Raw genomic sequence first — 25,715 nt, 5'->3', positions numbered from 1 at the left:
GTAAGGAGGTGACATGATTGGACCTACTCTTTAGGAAAATTACTTTGGTAACATCATGGATAATAGATTGGAGTAAAGACTAACTTGAGACAGGCTTATGTTCAAGTGTGAACTGATGGGTGCCTGCAGAATAGGTAGATTTGAGAATCATCACCATAGAAATAATTAAATCTATGGAAGTGATCAGACCACTGAGTCAGCTGGGATGTAGTGATCTTTCCCTCCATGGAGATGATCAATTGAAGGCTGGATACCATTTATGTGGTATGCTATGGTAGAGATCTTTTTCAGCTTTATGTTATATTAAATGACCACTCAAGTCCCTTCTAACTCTGAAATTCAATGAAGTTAGAATTCTGATTCCTGAATTTTCTGACATGAATATATATCCTTTTTATATACAAGGATATTCTCCTCTCTTAAATAAGCTATTCCTTTAGAAAAATATATGATATTTTAAAGCTGTATTCCATTTATGAGGCCCAGGCCACACAGTCTCAGTGATACTTACTGGGTGAAATTAACCTCTTTGTATTAAGACACACAGTTCACTTTATTTCCTCTATATATTTTGTACATTTCTTTATATACCACTTTGGCTGTGGGTGTTACTGTAGGCACTATTCTTGGATATTGTCTCCTATGAAATATTATTTTTCTCTACTGCTATTATTTTTCCTATATTGTACATGCTACTCTCTCTGGCTTCTCCTTTGGCAGATATATGTGGATAGTTTTCTCTGTTCCTTTTCATTTTCTGTTTAATCTTTATCAGATTCACAAGACTCAAGGCAAATATGTTTTACCAGCTTCTGTTAGAAGTTCCTCATCCTTGGCAAAAAGTCCATCATTCCTATGATTTAAGTAAGAATGTAGAAATCCAGACCCCCTTCTCAGATACAGTCTCTAAACTATTCACTTCCCAAATGTATCTTTATTTTCTGAAACTTCTACCAATTGACTAGAATTATTTTTAATAATGTTTTATTTTACTCCAATTACATATAAAAACATATTTAACATCATTTAAACAAAAAATTGGAGTTCCAAATTATCTCCTTCCTTCCCACCCTCCCTACTTTACTTCCTCCCACTCCTCCTCCCTCCTTGAGATGGTAAGCAATCTGATATAGATTTTATATATGAAATCATGTAAAACATTTTTCCATATTAGTCATTTTGTTGAAGAGGTTTCAAATGAAAAGAACAAAAGAAGAAAGTGAAATACAGTATTTTTCCATCTGCATTCAGACTCCAACAATTATTTCTTGGTCGGCAGATGGCATTTTTCGTCATGAGTCTCTGGAATTGTCTTGGATTACTGCATCTCTGAGAATAACTAGGTCATTCACAATTGTTCATCAAAAAACATTGTTGTCATTGCATACAATATTCTTCCATTTCTGCTTATTTTACCTTGCATCAGTGCATGTAAGTCTTTCCAGTTTCTCCAAAATCATCCTGCTCATCATTTCTTATAGCACAAGAATATTTGATTACAATCAAATACCACAACTTGTTCAGCCATGTTCAACTGATGGACAACCCCTCAACTTCCAGTTTTTTGCTACCACAAAAAGAACTGCAACAAATATTTTTGTACAAAAAAGATCCCTTTCCTCTTTTGGATCTTACTGGGATACAGACCTAGTAGTATATTGCTTAACAAAGGGTATGCACAGTTTTAGAACACTTTGGGCGTAGAGACTGGAGTGATTTTTAAAATAAGCTCCACCTTAAGATTCTTATCCAGAATTTCCTAATTTTTATCAATGTCTCCTAAGTTTTCTTTGCTAATACCGTTTGTCTTTTCAAATGAATCATCAAGAGTGGGTAGTATGATAGAATCATCATGTCCCAGATACATGTCCAAGGAACAAAAAAGATCTCTGTTTTTCATCAGGTAAACAGATATATATGCACACACATGTATTATATGTAACTTGTATATGTGTATACATATGCCAGGTACACATATGCATGTTTGTACAATAATGTACAATAATGAGCTACTAGGTGGTACAGTGAGTAGATCATTGAGTCTAGAATAAGAAAGATTCATCTTCTGAATTAGAATCTGGTCTTAAATACTTACTAGCAGTTTGACTCTAGGCAAGTCACTTCACTCTGTGTGCCTCAGTTTCCTCATCTGGAAAATGAGCTGGAGAAGGAAATGGCAAACTACTATAGTATCTCTGCCAAGAAACCCCCAAACGTGGTTCCAGTCAGACATGACTGTAAAACTACTCAACAATAACAAGTATATATATATATATATGCATATATATGTGTGTGTGTTTATGTCTACATGTAATATATCATGTACATATATGTACACATATATGTATATGACTGTTGATATAGCAAAGAATCATCAATCTTTTCTAATAAGGTCTTCTAATCACTCCCTATTGAACCACCACAACCCTTAGATGAGTTCTTTATCATCACTCCTTGGAACCCAAGAAGCTTCTTACTCTTCCTCCTCAGAGGACCCAGATGCGCTTTCTACAGGAAGGATCTCACAACTAGAGCAACTCTTCAGAGCTTCAGGGGTCCTTGCCTTTCCTTGTTGGAGTTACATTCTTCTAACTTCCAATCTCCTGAGGCAGGTTAGGATTCTTCTTTGCCTTTTTTCTTGTTTTCCTTTTGATAGTCTTATTCTTTTCTTTCAAGAAGCTCTTAAGTATTTTTCCTGACCTGGAGAATAGAAGGAATTCCTTAAGCCTCATCATCTTCTTCTTCAAAAAAGAGACATGCCTGCACTTGTTGATTATCTAATTATTATTTGGTATTGATGGAGATACAAATCATGCACTATATCCAAGTTACAGGCAACATTTTTCTTGCTGTTTTTTTTCATATCATGAAGAGATATTTTCAATTCTTTGCCATTTTTCGTGCTTCATATTATTTTTTCTTAAATCCATAACTTCTGTCTTAGAATCAATGTTGTGCATTGGTTCCAAGACAGAAGAGTGAGTGGTAAAAGCCAGGCAATGGGAATTAAATGACTTGCCCAAGGTCATACAGCTAGGAAGGATCTGAGACCAGACTTGAATCCAGGACCTCCCATCTCTAGGCCTGCCTCTTAATTTATTGAGCCACCTAGCTGTTCCCTTCATACTATTTTTAGCTATAATCCCCATGGCTAATTGCCCTAACAAATTGCTTGTTTGTGATGCCCATTCTCTTACAATGGAAGTTTGATTGTTGAAACTTCAAAGCAACATATTATTTGTCATAAATGAATTAATCATTAAATGAATTTATTATTTCTGTTTCTCTGCATTTGTTTACAATATTTCTATGTCCTAGTTCATGGTTGATCTTTGTATATATACCATGTACTCCTGGGAAGAAGGTATATTCCTTTTTATCCCTGTTCAGTTTTCTCCAAATATCTATTAACTCTAATTTTTCTAGCATTTCATTCACTTCTCTTCTTTTTACTTATTTTTTTGGTTCAATTTATCTAGTTCTGAAAGGAGAAGGTTGAGATCCCCCACTAGTATGGTCTTACTATCTATTTCCTCCTTGAGCTCCTTTATTTTTTGTTTCAAAAAATGAATTAAAAAACATTTCTCAACTACCCAAGGGGGTGAGAGCACTGGGCTAAACTCTGGGGATACCAATATAAAGTCAAGATAATACTTGCCCTCAAGGAGCTTATATTCTAATAGAGAGATTCCATAAATATAAGGGGTTTCCAGCTGTAAGTCATATGGAAAACTCTTGTGATCCTTAGAGCACAACAGCAAAAAGGATCATAATGCATCTTTAATATCATTTAATTAACAAAATCTTATGAGTTTCTGATGTTGAGTCCTTGGATGGTTTTAAGGACTTTGATGATAAGAATTTTCATCTCTGAGATCTTTAATAGCCATGACTGTTGAAGAGTCAGAGACTTGGTCTCAACTGAAGAAATGGCCAGATCCCAACTACATAAGGATTACTTCCCTGAATTTTGGGCTATTAGGGGTGAGGTTGATAGGGATGAAAGATAGGAGATGAGAGCAGGCTGGAAACACCAATCATAATGGGGTGGAAGGTTGTGCTGTTTTTCCTAGATCTCTTGGGCTTCTGTAGCATTTTCTGGGACTTTTCTTGCTTTTTTCCCCCCTTAAGTAACAATCACTTATACCTTCCTTTTGTAATTAATATATTTTACTGAAATCCAAATGCAAAGAGAAATTGTCCTTAGTGATCATCTTCTAGATTTTAAGTGGAAACCCAGCTTCCAGCCCCTTCTAGATTCTCCCTCCCCTTTTCTCAGCTTCCTACTTATCCAATTTCAGACACCTTCTTCCATCTTGTGCCTTTACTATCTTAGTATCTTCCATCCCCTTTATGACCTGAGTGAGCTTTATTTATAGCAAGCTTTCCCACTCCTTTCTGGGGCATTACCACCTTTTCTCATGATAGGATATGAGTTTGTTCAGCTGCCTTTGATGCTTCATTCTTCCTCACCTTGAAATCAGCCTCCAGCCTTTTTCTATCTGCAAAGTCACCTACCTCCTCCCATTCTCCCAACCTTTCCAACTCCTCCTCACCCCCATTAAATTATCTTCTTCCCTATCACCTCTGGCAAGAAGCATCTCAGCTTAGGAAGATGGTACTTTTGGTGATGACTGATTTAGGCAATGCCACCAGAAATTGAAAAGAAAAGGGAAGGGCAGAGCAGAAAACAAAAGTCCAGATGAGCCAAATTTTAATTGGAGACCAACTTGAGATGTCTGTGTTTATGCAGAAGTATGGGATGGAAGTCATACTACTTGATAGTAGAAACTGAACCTAGGTAGTTGTGCAAATGACAGGCACTTAAAAGACATTGACTAAGAATTAAGAGCTCATCAGGTATTGCTGGGATGGATTACAGAAACTGAAAAAAGCACAAAATTCCCTTTCCAGTGGAGCACAAATGAGGGGAAGTTAAGTTCTTTCCAATATGACAGACATTTTCCTTGAAACCCATAATCAATAACACATGCTATTTCTCTGCTTTATTCCTGGATTTCTCAGATGATAGCAGAGAGCTCTCAGATTCAGGTTTTATTAAAACATTTATTAAAGCATTGTTCGTGGGCTAATGCTAAAAAAAAAAAATCACACAAGTTCTTATGCCTCTCACGTGTGCCAGAGTATCTCATTGACATATTTAGAACTTGAAGAGATTTCAGAGACCATCTAGCCCAATCCCCTAATTTTACAAATGGGGAAACAAAGGCCAGAAGTTAAGTGACTTGCCCAATGTCACCCAAGGGAACAAAGTGTCAGAAATCAGATTTGAACCTAGGACCTCTGCCTCTAGAACGAATGTTCTTCCCATTAGTGAGAGAGCAAATATTGTAGATTTAAAGTAAATAAGAACCATGTCTATTTGTGTGCTATTACTGTATATTCCTACATAGCATCATCCTTGCATGTGACCTTAAAAGGGCATATGGAATATAGTCCATACATTTAGGATCCAGGCTTCTTTGCCAAAAAAAAAAAAAAGGAAGATTGAAAGCAGGCAACAGAGGGTTTTTTTTGTTTGTTTTTTTTTTCCCCATGCCAAAGATAAGAAAGGAATTGCCAGTTTGAGGAAGAGAAGTAACTTACTTCTTCTGGAATGTGGCTGGTGCTTTCAGCGGTATGGTGGCATCTAATAATGACTTGCAGTTTAGGAAATAAAATGCATCATTCTAATTTTTTTAAGTGCTAGAAGCTCATCTTAAATTAATAAGCTTAATGGTGCCACCTGCTGGCAAAAGAAAGAATAGATTTCCCCAGGCTGAGAGAGTCTCCTTTTTTTCTCTGAATTTCAAGTAAGCACTGTTGGGCCAGCATTTACATCAGAACCACAGGGTTAGGCAAGCACAAAATGCATTCAGTTCTTCTGCAGGCTGCCTGCCTCTGGTTGTGCTCTTGTGGGGACAGAAATGAGTTCTCTGGCTCTGGGGAAAAGTCATAATATGCAGCAATGTTGAGTTTGGGTTTCTGCTGAGGACACCCCCTTTGGGCATTCTTCTTTCCCTCATTCATTTTTAAGTCCCCTTCCAATATGTCTACACACCCACAGGCTCATTTGCAAATGTCTCCTTTCTAGATATCAAGCCCCTTCTTCTTCTTTCCCATCTCTGATTTGCTTGTGGTTGGGTATAGCAAAGAGAATTGTGCTTTCACTGAGGGAAAGTGAACTTCAAATGAAGAGGAAGTGGAAGGAAAAAATGCTCTTAGATCTAGCTTTCCCTTTTAAGCTAGGAAGTGGTGAAGTAGTCCATACTGTGCTGAATAACAGCACTTGAGCCATGGTTTTCCCACAATCCTGCCCTTCCAAAGTCACTTCTGTCTTTTGTGGCCAGTCTCTATTGTAGCCTTCCTTCAAAGGTATCCATCATGAAAGAAAATGGAGGATTCAGCATTATTATTATTATTATTCTTACTCGAATAGTTAAATAACTTTATATCCTGATATTTGTATTCATTTACAAAAATAATGTTGATTTTATTCACTAGTCCTTAGAATATCAAAAGCAAGACAACCATTTGTCCTTGGAATGACACCACGGGAATCAACCAATCAAAAGATGAGAGATGAGACAATAATGACTATCACTAATAGTTTTATAGTGTATTTTTCATACCAGCCTTGGGAAATAAGTCATGTAAGGAATATTATTCATTTTTTAATAATGAGGAAACTGAGTCTAAGAGTGGTTACAGAATTTGCTCTCAGTTATATGCTTAGAAAATGACCTAACACAAGCCCAAGTGTCCTGACTTTAAAATCGGTGATCTTTCCGCTAGAGACTAGACTATTTAAAGCAGGACTTCAGGATGTTCCCTTTTTTTAAACACACATAGCCCTTGGTGATGCCTGGAGCATCTCTCCTCCCTACCTCCTTCTCCATTCCTAGGAATCTAAGCCAGTGTTCACCCAGATGCCCCAACTTTCAATCAATCAGGAAGTATTTATTATGACTCATCTATGTTCCAGGCATTGCAGATGAAATGACAAACATGAAATGGGCTTTTCCCTTAAGGAATTTATGAGGTGCTCTTTTCTAGTCTAAAAACATAACTATAAAAGAACCCAAGACACAATGTGGCCCCAAGGATGATGGTTGATGTCACCCTATTTCTCAGTTCCTTCAGTAAGCCCATCCTGGTGCCACCATCTGCACAGGTTTGAAGGAGAAGAGAAAGCAGCAGTCAGTGTGCTCTAATCCCCTAATACTACTCTGTGGCACCCCATAAAAGGTGTCAATAATAGCCAGAGTCAGAGTTAGTGTCAAGTCACCATCATAAGAGTTCCAGTCATCAGAGTCTTTTCCCAACTTCCCATGAACGATTTTCCAATCACTTCTTCAATTCTCATCTATATTTCTAAGAATTGATTAAATGGGTGAGTTCTTCAAGCCCTTATTATGAGCAATAAAGTCACCACAACCCTTTCTAATTAATATTACCCTAGGCAGTCTTATCCCTCAAACAGTCCTTACCAGAAAATGGGGGTGGGGAGACTGTGCCATTTAATTGCCTCTGTAAGACATATTTCTTTTAAAGGAAGAATAACAGTCATAGTCTGAGAACTGGAAAGCACTTCAAAAGGTAACACAGTAGCTTGAGTGCTGGACTTGGAATGAGAAAGTCCTGAGTTTGAATCCTGCCTTAGCTGTTATAGGACTTTAATAATAATAAAAAGAGAAGGAAAAGAAAAAGGGTTCTAAAAGAGTAAAGATTTAATCATTTGAAAAATATGACCTTCAACAGACATGTGCAAAAGCCAGAAACCTCTGGGTGGTCCTGGGTTAAGCGAGAGCCTCCATTGACAGGGAAATTGATGAAGAGTGATTGGTAGATGTGAGGACTGAGGGGAGGCAACTTGGATGGTTTCCTTAAAGATAGGAGGGTCTGGAGACTGAGGAGAGGATTGAGTTTTTGGTCGGTGTGGTTGCTGGGCTCTGAGGAAGCTTGCTCTGAAGGAAGCTGAAGGTGGGGGCCTCTGAGACTGTTTCTCCAATTTTGGACACGTGAGTGAAAGGGACTGATCTCTTTTCTTTGCCCCAGCTATCTAAGGGCTTGGGCCTTTTGGCCCAGCCTAAACAGAAGGGGTATTTAAGCCCTATTCCCTTCTCTCCCCTTTCTCTCTCTATATATATCTCTAATTCCTTTCTTGCTCCTATTGTAATTAAACTCCAAAAAAGGCTGAAAAAAAAAAGAAAAAGGGTTCTTTCAATCAAGTGAACAGAGCAAAGAAAGCCAGAGACTCACACCTGCAGCACTTTACCAAAAGCAAAAGCTCCAAAAAGAAAGCCCCACAGTGTGGGTCTCAGCCAGATTTATCTTCCAAGTCTCCTTATTTAAAATGAGGATGTAATGTAAAAGGATGCTGGGAATGTAGCTCAGGTGTGGCAAATTTTTCACCTGCACACTGCTTACCAGATGTATAATTATGGACAAGGCATTTAGCCTCTCTCAAAATCAGTTTTATCATCTTAAAAATGGGCATAAAAATGGCACCTACTTCATGAGTTTATTGTGGGAACCAAATGATATTAGCATATGTAAAATACTTTGCAGACATTGAAGTATTGTATAGATGCTAGCCATTATGATCATATTTTAATTCAAACTCCTCATTTTACAGATAAGAGAACTGAGGAGCAAAGAAATTAATCAATTTGCCCCAAATCACACTGGTAGTAAACAGCAAAGCTGGGATTTAAATCAGTTTCTCTAGTTGTAAATTCAGAGTTCTCTTGACTATACAATGTGAAGTGGAAAAAATGTAAACATTTTATTTTTAGAAAATTTATACTATAGTCAGGACCTTAATGATAAATGTTTTCTAAAAGAAAGACTACAAAAATGTAAAAGCAAACCAAAAATACTGTTAAGAATCCATTAGATGAACCAGGACCTCTAACAGAATTCCTTAAAATGGATCCATGAAATCTTTACTCAAAAAAGGGTTACAAAAGAATCTTAAGTCCAAGAAAGTCAGATGGCCATTGTAGGACTTGCATAATCTAGCCCCACTCTTCCAACACATCCTTCTTTTCCTCTATTCCATCAATATGTACCTTCTGCTCCAAGAAGGAAAGTTATTCCACTGAGCATGTAGAAAGTTCTTATATTTATCAAACACTGAGAATGCAAATAATATAATCAATCTCCTTCTTGCCCCACAAAATGTCCTTTGGAAATTACTACCTGTTGCATCATTCATGTTTCTCATGCCTGGGATACTTTCTGTCACCCCCTACTTCCTCATCTAAAGGCTACCTAGATTCATTTAATGGCCAACTTTGATTCCAGAGGATTAATGGAGGAAAAATATATCCCACCGTCTGGTATAAATGCTTATAGAAACTGTGTGCATCAATAGGCAAGGCTGAGATGTTTGTTTTGTTTAACTGTCTTTACTTTGTTATAAGAGAGGGCTGTATTTAGATTGAGTGTTTTTTTTTCAGAAGTGATATAAAAATTAAAAAGCATTAACAAAACAATTTTAAAAAATGAATAAATTCTACATAGCTAAATTATGGGATCAAAGGTTTAGAGCTAGAAATTGGCACTAGAAGTCATCCAGGCTAATCCTTTTCACTTTACAAATGAGGAAACTGAGGTACCCAGTTGGCATGCATTGCTTAATAAATAAAAATACTCAGAAGGTAGAATCTTTATTCCCTAAGTCTTTTCATCTTTCACTCAACACAGAGGGAAGTTGGGTGGTGCTCTGAATAATGTTCATCTCAAATCCTGAAGACCTGAGACCAAATCTGGATGAAGGCACTTAATATCTGAATGACCTTGGGCAAATGACTCTCAAACTCAGTTACCTTATTTATAAAATAAAGATAATAATAGCATTTTACTCACAGGATACTAATGAGGATCAAGTGCAATAACTTGTTAAATTGTTTTGCAAACTTTAAGTCACTATACAAATGCTGGTTATTATGATCATGATGTTGATGATAATGATAATGATGAAGACAAGAGTGGTGATAATGATGATGATGATGATGATGATGATGATGATGTGAATTTCCCCAAGTCACACAATAGTAAATGGAAGAGATTTGAACCTCTGACTTCATATCCAAAGCTTTTTCCCTCCTAGCCTTCCAAGTCAAGTTCAAATTTCCCCCCTCCATTCTTCTTCAACTTAGTCCATCATCAGAGCCTCTAAGAGCCAAAATTGTGCCCAAAGCAATTGCCATTGAGGAAGGATGTGTCTCAAAGCACAGTCTGACCATGAGTGGAAGACAGAATTTGGACAGGACCACTTAGGGACATTTTTGCAAAAGACCCAGGGAAGGTCACTCACCATCAAGACAATCTGGAACAATACCCCATTTGACTTTACAACTCAGGACATAGCAAATTCCCCTTTCTCTCTATTTCTTGGACACTTATGATCTAGACCACTCTTATCGGATGATCATATGCTGACATATATTGTTCATTATTTCATATTCGTATATTCTACTTCCCAAGTAAATTTCCTCAAAGGTAGAACCTGTATTTTACATTTTATTTTAGGGATATCTCCAGGGAACCTAAAACAAGGCTATACACAGAGTAGACACAATATGTGTCAACACATTAGATTAAATTGAATTGAGTTCATTGGTTAATGTTCAATTAATGCTAGTAGAAATAAATATTGCATACTCTGACTAGAGGGGCCAGTAAAGCCTGGCTTATGGGTACTTTTTAACACATCTTAACATAGGCTGACTATGTATTCTCACCTCAATCTTTGGGCTTCAGCCTCTACAAATTTCCAATGCGCTTGTAACTGCTCATAAACCCCGAGTGACCCAGGACATTAAGGTGGATTAAGGAAGGCTGTGCCTGTCGCTCCTTAGATGAGGTTTTGAAGAGATGCTGAGTTTTATGATTGTGTAGGATGTTTGCAGCAGAAACATTTGTTTTCCAAACTGCTCTTTGGTGCTAGAGTGAATTTCCTCTAAAGCTGAAAGCGGTCATTTATCTGTTTTATCAAGAGTTTCCCCTCAGCAAAGAGTGCAGGGTTTTCATGGGAGTTAGGAGCAGGGGTAGGAGAAGGAATTGAAAAGATCAGCATCTTCTCATGTCCTGTCATGGCTGTGGTGACCTTGAGATAGTTACTCCATCTGCCTTCATGAAATTCCTTTAACAAAGAACAAAGCCTTTTTTCCCCACATTTTGACAGCTTGCTAAAAAAGGCAAATGCTCTTGTGTGGGAGGAAATACCCATCAGGGCTCAAACTCACTAATATTAAAGTATAAATGAATATTAGAACCTCCCCAAGGAGTTCCCTGATGCCTCTAAAACCAAGTACAAAGTTCTCTGGCATTGAAAGTCTTTCATCAGCTGGTTCCAATCTACTTTTCAATACTCATTAGACATTATTGCCTTTCAGGAATTCTTCAATCCAAGAGGAAATGATAAAATAGCATCAGAGAAAACTGATCTTATGCATGAATAAATGCAGAGTGAAGGGAGCAGACCCAGGGAAAGAGTTTATATATTAATGATGATATTATGTAGAAAAATAACACTACAAGTCTTTAGTGCCCTGATCAATGGCAACGACAATGACAAAAACAAATCATGATTCTAGAGAACTGAAAATAAAGCATGTTAGACACTTCCTAGCAAAGAAGTGAGGGACTCAGGTTGTAGAATGAGATCTCCATATTTGGACACAGCCAGTGAAGGAATTTGCTTTGCTTAACTACACCTATTTGTCAGAAGGGTTTTCTTTTCTTTTCTTTGTTTCTTTTCTGACCGTCTTGCTATTCTTTACATTCAATAATACTCCTTCACCTGAATTTGCCCCAGTTGGCGCTAATGCCTAGGATGCACTCCCTCTTCTCCTACATTTAAACTCAAAGACTATTTCTCATGCAATGCAATTTCTGATGCCCCAATTTCTAGTGCCTCTCCCCATCGTGATGTTGACAATATTAACACCTAAAAATATAACCAAAAAAAAAAACAATCCTGGCAATAACAACACTTAAGGGTTATTGTGAGAATCAAATGAGATAATATGTATACAGTGCTTTGCAAACCACAAAGAACGAAAGGCTAATTTTGATTATTTTATTAATGATTATTTTGTCAGGGCAGTTAGATGGCACAGTGGATAGAGCACTGGACTTAAGAGTCAGAAAGACTCATCTTCCTGAATTCAAATCTGTCCTCAGTCATTTACTAGCTGGGTGACAATAGTTAAGTCACCGTTTGCCTCAGTTAGTCATCTATAAAATGAGCTGAAGAAGGAAATGGCAAACCATTTCAGTATCTTTATCAAGAAAACTCCAAATCAGATCCCCAAAGAATCAGACAGGACTGAAACGACAAAACAACAGACTGTTATTGCCTATATGGAAATTTAACAATTATGTATTAAAGACCTATTCTATCTAGACATTTGATTCGAGGCTGAAGATATTAATGGAATTTTTATTAGATGAGATGTAAATAACAATGGACAGTTTTTCATATTTTAAGATTTATAAAGGACCTTGCATGCTTTAGCACATTTTAGCCTCACAAGCATCATGCGGCATAGATGCCTCCAGCTTTTATTGTCCCCATTCTACAGATGAAGAAACTGAATCTCAAAAAAATTAAGTAATTTGCTCCTTGTATGTCCTTGAGCAATTCACTCCTGGCTTCTGCTTTTCTCAGAGGGAGTAAAACGAGTAGTTCAGACTGGACTGAATGACTTTTGAGAGACCCTTCAGCTCTAGGTCCGTGAACCTATGTCTTACACCCAGTTACTAGTGTCGAAGGCGGCTTTTGAATCCAGATGGTCATAATTCCAATTCCAGCCAGTTTTCCACTGCTCACATTCTACTTAACCCATGTGACTTTACTCCTAGGCTTTCTTTCAGGGGTTACCTCTCAAATAGCTCCATGTTCTCCTTCTCCATAATAGTGGATCTTCAAGCCTCTGGGCTTACTGGGGGAGGAAGGAGAAAGGAGGGCAGTGATGGTATTGAGGTATCCAGACCTTTCCTACTTTCTTGCCTATAACAAATAACTTTGAATGAGTGAATGAATAAAGAAAGTGCAAGCTATGAGTCTCTATGTGCCTTGCAAATGGCCATCTAAAGAGTTAAGGCAGTTAATAAATTCAGAAGCATCCAGAAGCCTGGCACATGTTCCACTCAGAGGGAACACTGAGATTCCCAAGAGAGAAACATTTTATTCCTCATGCTGGCTTTATCTGGAGGCAAAACTGTTGTGTTGAAAAATGAGGAAGGCTTCCCCTGAAATATGCAGCATGAGTTATTATCACAGAGGAATCTTCCCAGCGAGCAAGGGTGCAGAGTGTGTTCCCCTGCCGTTGTTGCCGCTTAATGAGGCTGCACTTTGCAATGAGGCAGAAAGCCAAACATGGCAGCGTGAGGCATAGCCCATTTTCCAGGGAGGGGCATGACAGACGGAACAGTGGGAGATCCCTCCTGACCCTGCACTAGGCAGGGCACTACTACTTGCTTTTCTGACTGTGATTTAGAGGAGCTCCCAATGAACCATTTCTCTCCCCAGCTGCAAGACTGAGTGAGAGATCTTAAATGATAAAGGCTAGACTGGAGTCCTCAATTTGGGGAGGGAAGATTCCAGGGAATCTGCATTCAATGGCAAGCTCCAAGGGAAGAACAGTATTTAATTGGCTAAAGACTCCCAGGCTCTCTTGGAAAGAGCCCTGGATTTGAAGTCAGAATTTGGATTCAGAGATCTAAAGCTTGAAGAGAATTCAGGGTTCAACGCAGCAGTTTTGCCTTTATGGGGGACAAAATGGTTCCCTCCTGGGAATCTTAGTGTTCCCTCTAAGTAGAATATATGTAGAGGATTCTAGATACTTCCAGACTTATAGATTATCCTCACACGTTTGTTTCGGTCTTTATTTTTAAAATGGAGATGCTGAAGCCCAGAGATGCTTAAGCAATTTTCCCATGGTCATATCAGTAATAAGATTCAGAAAGTGAGATTTGAACCAAGCTCCTTTGACTTAACTCTACTCTCAACTCCATTTCTGCCATTTGCTATCTACATGACCTCAGATAAATCACTTACCTTCTATGGGTCTCCATTTACACATATGTAAAATGATAGTGTTGGACAAGATGACCTCTGATTTTCAGATCTAAAAACTATGTCATGTTGTATTGCATGGACTCACAAATACAAACTCAAAAGGTAATTCTCAGTGATTTGCCTGACCCAGAAAGTAGCTAATCATTTACTCCAAGGGAAGAGAGAATTTTCAAAAATGCCAATATTTCAAATGGACATTTGCTACAATTTCCATAATATGCTCATCACTGAGATTAGGGGCTTGGCCTCAAAGGAGTTGGCCATTTTGAATATGGTTAGTGAGTTAGAGTTAATGCTGCTCCAAGTATTATTTCCCGACATCAGAAAAGAGTAGCTACTCATTAAGTTGTTCCTTGATTGACAGATGAAAAGGAAGCCTACCCATAGGAGAGGTTCCCACTTTCTCCTGCGTGTGAAAGGAAGTGACCCAAAGAGAGATAAGGGCCACTCAAATTGGCTGTTTCTGAGCTTCTAATAAGCTTCATAAATTGATAATTTTGGACACATTAGCATACAAATTATTCCTAAAACAAGAAATATCAGCTGCTGAACTGCTGAAAACCACCAATGTTCCAGTGGGTCATTATTTTGCTTTAATACTGAGAAAATCCTTGTTGACTTTCACAACCCTCTTTTATTATTCGAAAGGAAAACAGAATTTGACTTGCCAATTTGACTTGACTTGAATTTCCTCACAATAAGGTTTATGGGAAATATTGGAAAATTCAAGCACTGTACAGTCTTAGAAGCTAAGATTTTCACAGTAACATAAAATGGTAATGTCAGCAAATGTGATTGATCTAAAGGTAAGAGTGACCCATTTCCAACCACAGTGATTCCTTATTTGAGCCCACATATAACTGAGTCCCAAATGCCCCAAATTAGCTTTGAAGTTTCTTCATAGCATTAGAGATCTCTAGATGGATAGGATCTGTGAGCCCATCTGAGAGTTCCAATTTACAGATGAGGAGACTGAGTCCCAGAGCTGTTTCACAACTTGACCAATGGCATATAGTAAGAATTAGAAGTGGTATTTGAACTAAGGTCTTATGAATCAAAAAGCACCATGCCATTCTAAGCTTCAAATTACATCTGTCCTCTCTTCTTGACTTTTTCTTTAAAAAAAAATAGGATTTCATAGTTAAAATCATCTAGTTTACTGCTAAAAGTTTGTAGTTGTGCTTTTTTAATCTTGCACATTTTTAATTTTTTAATTTTATAATTTATCATTAACATTTTTTTCTTTTAAATTTTGAGTTTTTAATTCTCTACCTTCCTCCCACCCTCCCATACTGGCCGAGAAAGCAAGCAATATGATATCATGTGAAATCATCCAAGATATTTCCATATTAGCCACATTTGTAAAAAGCAAGAAAAATAGTAAGTGAGAAAATTATACTTCAATTTGCACTCAAAGTTCATCAGTTCTCTCTCTGGAGGTAGATAGCATTTTTCATCATTACTCCTTCTGAATTGTCTTAAATACTTGGGTTGCTCAGAGTAGTCCCCTTTCACGGTTGATCATCATTACAACATTGCTGTATTGTGTACAATGATCTCCCAGTTCTTTGCTCTTCACTTCACATCAGTTCATATAAATCTTGCCATATTTTTTCTGAAACCATCCCCTTTTCATTTCCCACAGTACAATAGTATCTCATCAGAATTGTATGCCACAACTTGTTCAGACATTTCTCTACTGATGAGCAAACTTAACATTTCCAATTCTTTACCACCACAAAAAGAGCCACTCTAAATATTTTGGTACATGTAAATATTTTGGTACATTTCATTTTCCTTTGATCTCTCTGAAATAGATTTAGTAGTCATATTGCTGGATTAAAGGGTGTGTGAAGTTTTATAGTCATTCAGGCATAGTTCCAAATTGTTCTTCAGAATGATTGGTCCAGTATACTACTCCACCAACAATTCATTGATGTACCTATTTTTCTCTCATTCCTTCCATTTGTCATTTCTGATGTGTGAGGTGGTACCACAGAGTTGTGTAATTTTCCTATCTCTAACCAAGAGTGATTTAGAGTATTTTTTCAGATGACTACAGAAAGTTTTGATTCTTTTTCTGAAAATTGCCTGTTTATATCCATACATCATTTATCAATTAGGAAATGTCTCTAATTTTTGTACATTTTATTCAATTCTACATTCAGCATATATTTTCCTATTCATCTTTTATCTTTTTATCAAGAATGCTTGAAATCCTCTATTTCATAAATATCAGTGTTTCCCCTGCAGCATTGAACTCAATTTTCCTGGATAGTGATTTTTAGTTGAAATCCTAGTTATTTTGCCTTCTTGAATATCATATTCTAAACTATACACACAGTTAGCATAGATGCCAAAGAAGTTGATAAATCTTAGGTGATTTTGACTGACTATAATATTTGAATCATTTCTTTCTGATTATTTGAAGTACTTTCTTTTTGACTTGAGAACTCTGGGAATTGGCTAGAATATTCTTGGGAGTTTAAATTTTGAAATCTTTTTCAGAGAATTATTAGTGGGTTCTTTTGGTTTAAGACATTGGAATAATTGTCCTTGATAATTTCTTGAAAAATGATATCTAGGTTCTTTCTTTGATAATAACTTTCAGGTAATCCAATAATTCTTAAATAATTTTTCTTAATCTATTTTCTAAGTCAGTTGTTTTTTCTGATGTGATACTTTTCTTCACATTAATTCACATTTTTTCATTCTTTTAAGTTTGTTTTGTTTCTTTTTGTCCCATTGAATTGTCCAGTCCTAATTTTAAAAAAAATATTTTCTTTGCTGAATTTTTGTACCTCCTTTTTAATTTGGCCTATTTTGCTTTTTTAAGAAGTCCTTTTCTTGAATTTTTGTGTCCTTTCTACCATAGGCCAAACCTATTTTTAAGAAGTCATTTTAAGTATTTTTTGTCTTTTTTACCAAGCTATTAACTCTATTTTCATAATTTTCTTACATCACTCTCATATCTTTTCTCAATTTTTTCTCTTTTATTCTTATCTCTTTCTTAACTTCTTTCAATAATTTTTGTTTGGCTTGGGTCCAGTTAGTAATTTTATTTGAGGCTTTGTTTATAGTAGTCTTCACATTATCTTCTTTCTATGCCCTGGCCTTCTCTGACATCCTAGTAATTTTTTAGGGTCAAGTTCTTTTTTTTTTACTGTTATTTATTCATTTTCTGCCCATTTTCAACTTTGAACTTTATATTAAAGTTGGGCCTTGATCACTGAGAGAGGCAAGAAAAGGTGAAAAGTACTGTCCCAAGATATAGATGTTTTCCTGATGTTATTTTCAGAACTAGTTCTAAGGGTCTGAAAGATTTGGGTGCTTCCAAGGTAGTGTGATCTGGAGAAAAGCCTTGTCTCTACTCTCTTGGTTTCTGCTCCTGAATTTAACCAGAAAGGTTTCTTACTCCACATCCCCCAAGCCACAAGTTATTAACCATTCTATTAGCTTTAATCCTGGGATCAATGTCCGTGCTCCCTAGATTTGTGATCTAGAATTTCATGAAGGCAATAGAATTTCTGATTAGTGCCAGCTGTGCCTGGTACCTACAAAGGGTCCTTACTGACCAGCCCCTTACCATCTCTGGACTGAGAGCTTGAAAGATGCTGCTGCAACAGCTTTTGTTATTGCAGCTATTTGTTACGTGTGGACTCCAGAAAGGTTTCCATTCTCATGGCACAAACTCCTCCTGGCAGCCTCCTAAGTTTTCTTAAGCCATAAAAGTATATCACCCTGAGCTTGATGATGATGATGACTTTTGATGTTTCAACCACTCTAAAATCTGATTTGGGTCTTATTTAAAACTTGTTTGGAGGGGAATTTGGAGAGTTCAGCAGTTGCCTGTCATCCATCATCTTGGCTCTGACTCCTACCTTGATTTCCAAATATTTTGAAAGCATTTGAATTTTTGGTTTGGGTGTAAGGCTTTGTGTGCATATGTGCATGTCATTAATGTCAAGTCACAAAAATATTGTTGAGGTTTTTTTTTTTTCCTGGTTCACTAATTAACACACTGTGCCTAATGACATGCTGTTACTTTCCTTCATTGTTTTAACTGCAAGAGGATTTTTTCCTATGTCCAAAACACAAATTCTGCTGCTTGACTACCCCACAATCTGCTGCATGTACCTCCGCGCCAAGGGGAACTGGGGAACTAAACAAACCCTTAGCCAATGCCAATGGAGAAAAGCTCACGAGCCCTTCTTTCTGGGGCTGGCAGTACTGGTTTAGGGGTGACCTCTACCGTCACAGCATTCTAGGAACTTTCCTATTTGTGCGTGTTCCCTACAATCACAACACTTTACATTTGTGAAACTTTCTTCCCCAGAGCTCTTCCTCCTAGGAAATGGCTCATCAATCCAGACTTCAATGAGAGTAAGAATACTAAAGGCAGAGGCATTTTTTATAATATAATATATATGTATGATTATAAATATTTAACAACCATCTCTCTGAAGATAAAAATGTACACTAGATGTAGTTTTAATTTAATTTACATTATAACTTTTTCCTTATCACTTTTTTAGTATAGATAGTCAACAAAACAATAAACCTAGCCCTGATTTGTAATGTTTGCCCATTTTTCAGGTATAAATGCTCTTATTGAAAATTTAACAAACAGCTCTTGTGAGCCATTTGCACCTGGCTCTAGCATACCCCAAGGACAGAAAATTAATATTTAAAGTTAAACTCTGATCTTTGTTTGCTGTAAGATCTTATTATTTCATTTATCTAAGTCCTAGTTTCCTTTCCTATAAAGTATGGGAGTTAGAACAATGATTCTCAACTCCTTCCAACGCTGAACCTGAGATTGTAACAAGCAATGGTCAAGAAAAATATGACTTCATCCCTTTATTTTATAAAAGAAAAGTGAAAGAAAGTTTAGCTGTAGTAGGGATCACAGGGGTCAACTAGTCTAGTTCCTAATCTTTTCTCATTGAGCCACTAAACTAGACATGAGAAATGTTTTCCAAGCCTTCAGAAACAAAAGGTCAAGAATATCAAAGGAATCAATGAAAAAAAATAAAGGAAGATAGGTTAGCAGTACAAATTTCAAACTATATTACAAAGCAATAACCCTCAAAACAAGCTAGTACTGGCTAAGAAATATAGTGATGGATCAGTAAAGTAGAACATAATACATAGTAGTAAACACTCATAGTAATTTAGTATTTGCCAAAGCCAAAGAGCCAAGATTTGGGGATAGAAACTCACTATTTGGCAAAAATTGCTAAGAAAACTTGAAAGCAATTTGACAGAAATGAGTCAAAGACCAACATTTCACACCATATACCAAGAAATGGTTAAAAGGGGTTTATGATTTAGACATGAAGGGTGATGTCATTAGCAAATTAGAGGAATATGAAAAAAACTTATCTCTTAGAGAACAATATGATATGTAAAATGTATATATTTATTATATTAAATTTAATTTTTACACAAATAAAACCAATGCAGTCAAGAATGGAATGAAAGCAGAAAACTGGGAGTGGGAGGATTTTAAAAGTCTCTCTGATAAAGGCCTCATTTCTCAAATATATAAAAAATTGAGTCAAAGTTAAAAGAATATGAATCATTCCCCCATTGGTAAATGGTCAAATAATATGAACAGGCAACTTTTTGAAAGAAGAAAACAAAGTTATCTTTTGTCATATGAAAAATTGTTTTAAATCACTAGTAATAAAAGACAAATTAATACAACTCTGAAGTATCATCTCATTTCTATTAAATTGACCAACATAATTGAAAGAAAATTACAAATGTTGGAGGGATTGAGGAAAAATCAGGACACCAATATACTTTTGCAGTTGTGGACTAATCCAACCACTCTGGAGAACAATTTGGAACTATGTCCAAGATGCTATAAAACTGAATCTATCTTTTGACTCAGAAATATCACTATTAGGTCTGTGTTTCCTTTTTAAAAGGGTAAAGGACATATTTATACAAAAATATTTAGAGCAGCTCTCTTTGTTCTGGCAAAGAATTGGAAGTCAAGAGAATATCCATCAATTGGGGAATGGTTAAACAAGTTATGGCATGTGATTGTAATAGATTATTATCATGCTGTGAGAAATGATGAGCAAGACGCTTTCAGAAAACCTTGGGAAGACTTATATGAACTGATGCAAAGTAAAGTGAGCAGAACAAGAACATTATAAACAGTAATGGTAATACTGTATGATGGTCATCTGTGAATGACTTAGCTATTCTCAGCAATGCAATGATCCAAAACAATTCCAAAGGATTTATAATAAAAAATGCAATTTACCTCCAATGAAAGAATTATTTGAAGCCTGATTGAAGCATGTTTTTTTTTTAACTTTCTTTCACATTTGTATTTTGTTTATGGTTTTTTGTTTTGTTTTGGAAAATGGCTAATATGGAAATACATTTTACATGACTGTACATATATAATTCATATTGGATTGCTTGTCTTCTCAAGAAAGGATGAGGAAAGGAAGGGAGAGAGAGAATTTAGAATTTAAAATAAACAAAAACACAACTGTTAATTTTTTACATGGAATTAAGAAAAAAATTTAAAAGACAACTAAAACCTTTTTTGAAAAACAAAGAACTGTATTATAGAAAGAGAAGATAGGATAGTCACATAGAAAGAGCAAGGGTATGGGGATAGCAAAAATGGTTTTTAGTATCCTTACAATGACAAGACAAAAAAGAGACCTCTAACACTTTGGATAGACCCCTTAGGTCAAATGGTGATCTTTGGGGAAAACAAGTACAAGATTCACATGACAAGTAGGCATGCATAGGTTGCTAACTGTATCATTAATTTGAGATCCCAAATTGCTGATGATAACTAATTATGACAACCATTTGATTTAAAATAATAACTATCATTTCTATAATGCTTTTTTAAGTTTTGCAAAGCTCTTTTTACAATCATTTCATTTGGTCCTCACAGTTACCATGGGAGGTTGGTGTAATTATTATTGCCATTTTTAAAGATTTAGAAACCGAGGCAGACAGGTGTTGTGACCTTACCCAAGGACACATAGCTACAAAGCATATAACATGGGATTTGAACTCACCTTTCTTACTCCAAATCTAGCAGTATATCCACTATACTATCTAGTCAACAAATTGATGAGATTTGAGGTTCAAGATGGAAATGACATGTATATCAAAGTCTCCATTGACATGTGACATGGAAAATATAACTAATATTCTGACTGACAAAATTAGTATTCCTAAATCCTTCTAAGTCAAAGTGAGGAAATGAATTTAATAACTCAAAATGGATTAGGCATAAGTGAAATAATACTTTTTGGAATCTGTACATTAAGTTTTTTGTTTTTTTTATTGAACAAATAAGGAAGTGGTAGACCTGGCTTAACATTCACCAAAAACAACAACAACAACAACAACAAAAAACCTTTAAAAGTTTAGCTAATCACCAATTTATTTCCAGTTGTCACATACTGATTTAAGAACAATCAGAGCAAATCCAAAAGAAAATGGTTAAGAAAAGAGGTAACTTAAAACCATTCCAAATGAGAAATGAATGAAAAAAATTAAAAATTGACTTGGAAAACAGAAGGCTTAGATAAATTATGAAAGATATCTTAAAATGTTTGAATGGATGTTATATGGAAGAGGGATTAAAATCATTCTGTTATTATGATCCAGAGGACAGAACCAGGACCAATGGCCAGGGAAAGCAAATTTCAGCTCTATTCCAAGGGCTCCCTTAAAATTAGAGCTTTCTGAAAAGAGAATGAGCTGTTTCATGAATTGAGGTCACTGAAAAACTTCAAGCCAAAGCTCAATGACCACTTGTCAAGATGAAGAAGAAGGAATTTATGAATCAGGCAATTACAAAAGCCTTGCTCCTCTGCTGGCATCTAGTAAATGTTTCAGAAAATAATGCTATGAATTTCTTTTCATTTACTTCATTAAATTTTCATACCTAAAAAATTATTCCTAGGAGAGGTCCCAGTTCTGTCACTAACTAACTGCTTAGCCTTGGACATATTGCATCCCTGCCTATGCCTAAGTCTCTTCATCTATAAAATAAGGACAATGAAAAAAGGTGACAAAGTCCATTATATGTCTCAGTTTCTAAATTTCTAAAAAGTTAAATTGAGTTGTGGTCTTCATCCCCCAAAAGGCAGGCACTATTTCCCATTTGGAGGAAAGGAATCATTTAGTTGAAATACAAGTTATTTCTTCTCTCTCCATTTCACAGGGCTGCCAGAATACTCAATTATTCTATTTTATTATTATTCAATTATTACCACATACAAGCAAACATATATAAACACAACCTACTAATTCATTTACTCCAGTTCCTGGTAAAACCAAAGTTAGGGGATTGGGGAGGGGGAAATGCCCAACATACTCAGTACCAAATGAAGTTCAATCTTAGAAAACCAACTTTTGGATAATTAAACTAATACCCTTTGCAAGTAGGAGTCATACTCCTCCAAAGCAGCCTGAAGAGTGGCTTTGTGCTATTGTACTCTCTATAACTCTTAAGTATTTAACAACTCAAGACCCTGGTTCTTGGTGTTCTATTTCCATTGAATTCCTGGATCCTATTTCCTCTGCCTTAGAAAATAACCCCCAAACCAATTTCTTCTCTGAAGAGAAAGACATAAATGCCTTCCCTACATCAGAAACAAGCACTGGAGCTGGGCCTCTGATGAGACTTTTTAAAAGATGGATTATCCCTTTCATACTGAGAGGGCATTAGCAAAGGCCTTGAAAGAGGGATCTCACTGAAGATGCCATGCACTGAAAGAAGGGTTTACTCAGGTCAGAGTTGGGGCAATGGGTTGCAATTGACTCCATCTTTTCCAGGGGAACAAGGACTATAGTTTTTCTCAGAAAATACAGGTTTTTTTTTTCCATCTGTTTCTTCCCAGTCCTGAAGCTCAAGAAATTATTTCCAAGGCCACAGTTTTGATGAAACTGGCAATAGTATTCATTCTGCAATGGACATTAAATGATTGTTAGCATTAAGACACATTCTGTAAAAGGGTCCAAGAGACAAAGATGAATGCTGAATAATGACATTAATCCCAGAGCTCAGGAAAGTATTTGGCACAGAATAGATATTTAATATATGTTTATTGAATTGAGTTGAATTAAATTAGTGCAGGGAACTTTTGGAAATCAGTAATGAGAACGAATGAGAGCTTTAAGATTTTTTCTTTCCTGAAAATAAAAATTTTAATAAGTTACTAATTGTGATGAGACATGACAAATTATTACTAGTAGTATAATAACTGGCTTCTACTCTAACAATGAATCAGCCTGGAATTTGAGGGAGGGAGGGAAAATGTGAAAGATTACAGAGCTGAGTAAATGGGAAAACTTAACTCTTTGGTTACTCTAATTCCATTGCTTTTTCTAAATGATATTTTGATATGCACTCCTATAAAGTTTGTTCCTAATTTCCTATATCATTAGGCCTTGTAGAGAGTCTTAGCGGGAAACAAAGAGATTAAGTAATTTAAGCATCTCCTATGTGTACTTGGTGGTTCTGGAGGTAGCTAGGTTGCTCAGTGGATAGATACTGGGCCTGGAGTCAGAAAGACTTGAGTTCAAATTTGGCCTCCGGCATTCACTAGCTGTATGCTCCTGAAGAGGTTGCTTAACCTCTGTTTCACTTAATCTACTGCAGAAGGAAATGGCAAACCACTCCAGTATCTTTACCAAAAATACCCCATATGGTGTCACAAAGGTTCAGACTGTAAAAATGGGGACTTGAATCCAGGACTTCAATCCCCAGAAGTCCTTGCTCCACTTCCCCAGAATGCTTTGTAATCTCATGAATTCTCACCTGGGCCGAGAGCAAATTATTATTTAAAGGGTATCCACCTACAGCGGGGTCTCTTGGCTTTCTTGTTTCCGCTTGCAAGCAGACAGGTCTTTTCATGCTGTAGGTGAGGTCATCTAGGCCTCTCTCTGGCCTAGACATGTGCTTTTCTTACTTGTATATTCTTAAGTTCTTAATCTTAAATAAACCTCTAAAATATAATACTCCTTGCAGAGAGAAACTAATTTCTACCTGCCTCAGTTTCCCAAAATTTTAACTCTTACAAGACATGACTAAATGACTGAACAACAAGCATTTCTTCTTGAAATCTTCTCAGGCATAGGCTATGCAAATTTAAATATTTGTTTGCACAGTCCTTTTGGGGGGATTCCTTTAAGTATCTGAGCAGTTCCTACATGCACAATATTTCATCTTAAGTTTCTGAAAGAGAGTCAAGAAGATATGATGGGCAGCCAAAGGGCACATTTTCCAGCTGCTATCTTTTTTTCATTTGTAATCCTATAGAAAGAAATAAGACGACACTGTTGAAAAAAATTTAGACTCAAAACCAGGAAGATTTGGGTTCAAATTCCTCCTTTGACACATTGTGGCTTGCAATGCTGAATCATCATTCTTTTAAGACTCTAAGTTTGCCAAGAAGGTGCTAACCTATATTGGTAGAAGGAATTTCCTCACCTGGGAGTTCACAATATCCATGAAATCACAAAGCCTTGCCTTACCCCTAATATTGTATTAATAGAACATAAGTAAATAAATTCAATAAATTCAGCAGACCTTTGTTAAGCAGAAATTATGTATCAAGCACTCTGCTAGGCATTCAGGATTTTTAATTCAATTATTAAGTGCCTACTCTATACCAGACACTATGCTAACCCCTGGGGATTAAAAAAGAGGCAAAAATTAGTCCTTGCCTGCAATGAGTTTATACTCATTCCTCTGTAGACTTATTCTACCATTCCCCAGAAGTCTCTTCCATTTAGAAATCCACTCCAGGTCTAGACTTCATGCATTGGAAGGGCCTCCTTCTGATGCCCAAAACCTCCATTTAAGGAAGCCATCATGACAGACACAGCTATGTCTCATTCCTCTCTGAGCTAAATTCTAGACTTTTTCTACCTCTACCACTCTACCACCCTTTCACCTTTCTTTTATGAACTGTCTTCTACCTTTAGAATGCAAGCTCCTTAAGGACAGGAAATGTCTTTCTGCTTCATTTGTATTCTTAGATCCTAGTCCAATACCTACCAAATATTAGGATGCATAAGCCTTGCTCCTTAATCAGTCACCTATCAGGAAAATTTTTTTCAGCAGGCACTCGTGACATATATTACTTTCATATTATTATATAATTTAATTTACATATTAATATTATTTTAACATTAAATAATTATTAAATATTATTAAAATGTTGGTTTAATATTTCTATTATTTATTATTAATATAAACATAGTACTATACAAATATTTATGTATCCTAAAATTTACAAAAAATACAACATTAAAAGGATTAGATAAAGATGAAATACTATTTGATTTTATGGTCAAGAGAAAGCCACTGGAGTAGGAAAAGTGACATGGCCAAACTTACCCTTTGATAAAAATCTTTTTGGCAACTATGAGGAGGATAGGTTGGAGAGGGGATAGATAACTCAAGCAAGCCATTTAGAAAACTATTATGACATTCCAGATGTGAAAAGATGAGGGCTTGAGCAAGGGGTAGTTGTAGTAGCAAGAGAGAGAAGGAATTAATATGAGAAAAGAGAAAAGTATGAATCTAAAAAATTATTTCAAAGTTTTAAGCCTTGGA

This window comes from Monodelphis domestica, chromosome 1, assembly GCF_027887165.1.
Source record: "Monodelphis domestica isolate mMonDom1 chromosome 1, mMonDom1.pri, whole genome shotgun sequence".
Taxonomy (NCBI): Eukaryota; Metazoa; Chordata; class Mammalia; order Didelphimorphia; family Didelphidae; genus Monodelphis; species Monodelphis domestica.
Note: the sequence above shows the minus strand (reverse complement) of the source record.